The sequence below is a fragment of the Sceloporus undulatus genome, chromosome 2, assembly GCF_019175285.1.
Source record: "Sceloporus undulatus isolate JIND9_A2432 ecotype Alabama chromosome 2, SceUnd_v1.1, whole genome shotgun sequence".
Classification (NCBI taxonomy): Eukaryota; Metazoa; Chordata; class Lepidosauria; order Squamata; family Phrynosomatidae; genus Sceloporus; species Sceloporus undulatus.
Genome location: NC_056523.1, coordinates 192,152,183 through 192,156,819, shown reverse-complemented (window position 1 = coordinate 192,156,819; position 4,637 = coordinate 192,152,183).

Sequence of the window (4,637 nt, the reverse complement as noted above, 5' to 3'; positions counted from 1 at the left end):
GCTGGAGTTTGGTTCCAGGACCCTCCCTGGCTACCAAAATCTGGATTCGCAAGTCCCATTACATACAATGGCCTAGTAAAATTATGTCCCTTATATAAAATGGTGAAATCAAGATTTGCTTTTTTGGAATTTACTGTATATATATTTTAAAATATTTTCAAACCGTGGATGATTGAAACCATGGATGAGAAACCCATGGATATGGAGGGCCAGCTGTATAGATTCCAAAAAACAAAGCTTGATTTTACCTAAGGGATACCATTTCATGATGCCATTGCATTTAATGGGGCTTGAGCATCCACAAGGGCCCTGGAACCAAACACCAGCGGACACCACTGTATTGCATTACTGCACATGTGTTGCAACTGTAAGAGTACATCTGCATTGTAGAAATAATGCAGTTTGACATCACTTTAAGTGCTGTAGCTCCATTTTATGGAATCCTGACATTTGCAGCTTTACAGGGTCTTTAGCTTTCTCTCCTAAACTGTGCTGCTGCCTCACAAAACCACAAGTGCAGGGTTCTGTAGGATGGAGTTAGAGCACTTAAAGTGGTGTCAAACTGCACTATTTCTACAATGTAGATGTACCCCTTACAGTTGTAACAGATGTGCAGTAATGCAATACAGTTGGGACCTTGGTATCCGCTGGCGTTTGGTTCCGGGCCTATCTCAGGATTCCCTGGGATTGAACTATGGCTGCTAAAGTGGTATAATAGTGTTATAACTGTATAGGTCAAATGGGCCCCAGGTCTCCTGTGATAGTAATAATAATTGTGTTTTAAATATTTGTTACTGTTTTTAGCTGCCCTCCAGTTGACCTTGATTCATGGTGACCCTGTGGATGAGACATCTCCAAGACCTCTTGTTTTCAATCTCCTAAGGTCTTGTAAGCTCAGACTCATGTCTTCTCACTATCTGGCATGTGGTCTTCTTCTCTTTCTACTGCCTTCCACCTTTCCTAGCATCATTTTTTCTAATTAGTAATTTTTCCTCAGGATGTGGCCGAAGTACAACGGCCTCAATTTAATCATCATGGCTTCCAGCAAGAGTTCTGGCTTGATCTCTTCTAGAACCCATTTGTTTCTCTTCTTGGCTGTCCATGGTATCCTCAGCACTCTTCTCCAGCACCACATCTCCAATGAGTTGATTTTCTTCCTATCATTTTTTCACTGTCTAGCGTTCACATCCATACATGATGATAGGGAATGCAATGGCTTGGACTATCCTCATTTTAGTATTCAGAGTTCTGTCTTTACACTCTATGCTCTTGCCCAGTTCTTTCATAGCAGCCCTTCCCAATCCTAGTCTTCTAATTTCCTGACTGCAGTCTCCATTCTGATCAATATTTGAGCCAAGGTGTGGGAACTCTTTTACTATTTCTCTTGTTGTCTAGGGTAAATTCTTTTACATAGGTCTTCTGTGGTCATTATTTTTATTTTTTTAATGTTCAGCATTAATCCAAACTTGGCACTTTCGTCCTCGCTCTTCTTAAAAACAGAATCAGTGTGGTGTAGTAGTTTGAGCATTGGGCTACAACTCTGGAGATCAGGGTTCAATTATCCACTTTGCCACAGAAACTGCAGGGCGACCTTGGGCGAGTCACACACTCTCAGCCGCAGAATACCCCATAATAGGGTTGCCTTGCCTTACAATTGCCATATGTCAGAAATGACTTGAAGGCACACAGCAACAAAATCTTATAAGCTGAAAAGCCAGAATTTAAAAAATAAAATAAAATGAAGAAATAGTATGCAATGACAATGGGGTGCACATTTGTGTGTGAGAGTTGCTAAATTTCTAGCTCTCATTCTGACCCACACTGAGCCCTCCAGGCAACTTAGAACAAATAATCATTAGTTTATCCAACATGTTTGAACATGCCTAATTTCATAGACCACACAGTCTATGACTTCTCAACAATTACAACAGAGCAGAAGGCCTCGCCAGAAACCTGGCATGGTTGGAAAAAACCAAAGCACAATAATGTAGGCATCGCCAATTAGAGGACCCAATTTCAAATCTTTGGCCTACATGAATTGTGCTTTCTGCTGCTGACCTAGAGCCAAGCAAGGTGTGGGAAAAGTGGTATCGTGATAACAGGACTTGTAGCAGGACATTTTGAGAATTACACCTTTCCAGTCTGCATGGAAAATCAGCTGGTGATCTGAGATAAAGCTAAGCACTTCACTTCTTTAAAACCAAGCATTCCTAGTGACACAACATTATAGCTTTCCTGTACCATGTCTACCTGCAGAAGAATATTTTACTTTTCAAAACATAATTGACAAGTAAGTCTTAGTTGTCATCATGGCAGCCTGCACTACCATAGGGAGGGGTGGTCCTCTTGTCATGCTAGCTTTTTGTGTGTGTGAAGGGATATCTTCTGTGTAGAGGAGTATTACTTATATGAGACCTGAATTTACCTGCAGCCTGAAATGGCATAGCCCAAATACAGGACTGCCATCTTAATGTGAGCTAGGCTTAACAAGCACAAGAGTACCTGTTGAAATCTTGGACTGCAACTTCCATTTGTTGTTCTTGTTAACTGCCCTTAAGCCGACACCAAATCATGGCAACCCTGTGAATGAGACATCTCCAAGCCCCTCTGTCCTTTACTACTCTGGTTAGGTCTTTTAAATTCATACTTCTGACCTCCTTGAGTCTAACTTTCTAGCTTACAGTCTTCCTCTTTCTGCTTCCTTCCACCTTTCCTAGCATTGTCTTTTTTAGTGAGTTGTGCCTTCTCATGATGTGGCCAAAGTACGACAGCCTCAGTTTCATCATCTTGGCTTCCAGGGAGAGTTCAGGCTTGATCTACTCAAGGACCTGTTTGTTTGTCCTTTTGGCTGTACATGGAATCCTCAGCACTCTTCGCCAGCACCACGTCTTGAATGAAATGATTTTCTTCCTATCTGCTTTTTCACTGTCAGGCTTTCACATCTGTACATGGTAATGGGGAATACAATAGCTTGGATGATTCTAACTTTAGTGCTCAGTTGTAAATCTTTACTATTTAGGATTCTTTCATAGCTGCTCTTCCTAGCCCTAGTCTTCTTCTGATTTCTTATCTTTTTGCATTGGCCATAGATACAATGATAGATAGGAAGTGTATACCTGCAACTTCTTTGGTACCAGTGTTCTACAGTGTAATGAAAAGTTTTTGGGGCTTTCCAGGCAGAATATAAGTTAAAGCAAGATGCCACCCAGTGCAAAGTTGTATCCCCTTACAAGCAACCCAAGAAAGTAGGACCCTAACACCAATCTTGGCTCAAAAAGGAGGAGAAACGGCTTTAATTTATCAAGGCAGACAGTGGTACAAATGCATTGCTACTGTGTATACTCATGTATAAGTCTAGAAATTTTGGTCAAAAAATTGACCCCAAAAACCTGAGTCGACTTATCCATGGGTCAGTGTACATACTGTAGTTTAACTCTTATCTTAAAAAGGAAACATCACCTGGAGCATAATTTCTCCTAGAATCACTGACCCCTCTCTATTCTGTCATCCATCCAGCCTTTACTGTGAACACAGACATGCCTGCTGGAATTTTGTAATTTTTTTTGGCATTGTTTTGCTTTGCTTCAGCCTGTAGATCCTTTGTTGCATGCCCCTAAGTTTCACCCTTGACCTATCCATAGGTCATGTCAAAATCCTTAATTTTGGCCCCAAAACTTGCCCTTGACTTATACATGTAGTCAACTTATAGTCGAGTATATACAGTATCTTGTGTTTTGAGACTGGTTGGCTAAAAAGAATATGGAGCATCCCTTTAGAAAGCGTTAATTGGTGATCTGAAAGTAGTTGAATGTCAGTGCACTTGCTGGAAACAGCAACTAAAACTCACATAAGTGGCATTCCAGTACAGAAGGGTGATATGGCAGCTGCTGCATTACCATGCCTTGAGAAAATCTGAAGATTGTTGTCTTAGCAAATACCAGATGTGGTAACAGGGAACAAAGAAGTTGTAATGCCTCACAGAAAGATCAAGCAGCAGTCTTGGGGCTTTAATTTGGAATCCTGTACATAAAGAAGTTGGTGAACTGCTAAATTAGAAAAGGTATTTTTTTTCTCTCTCTCTCCCTCTGAGATATAGTTTGATATGAGCTGTAGTCCAACATATCTGGATGGGACCAGAGGTTGATAAAATTATGCTACGGATAGAAAGATATTTTTGTTCTCTGTCATAGAGGAGTTGTACTCATCCAGTTAGACTGATTTTCAAGTTCAATAAAAAGATGGAGAACGTCTTCACATAATGTATAATTAATATATAGAAGGTACAATCAGTGCCTTGAATATTGTACTCCATTCTGGCAGAAAAGGCTAAATAGCTCACAAAACTACAAACCCCAGCATTCTATAGCATTGGGACATGGTGGTTAAAAGTGGTATCAAAGTGTATTATTCTACAGTACAGATGCAGTCTCAGTCAGTCCCTTTATCTTTCCATCTTTTCTCTCTTCAAGCAACTTCAGCCTTTAATCATCAAGGGGAAGCGATCTGGTTTAAAAGAAACCTTTCCATCCTTTTCTTCTCACTACTTTTTGATTCTATGAGTAAATCAGACAAGTGTATTTTTCTGAAAAGTTTTTTTTTAATTCTTCAAATCCTCAGTAAAATAAATACAGTCCTGG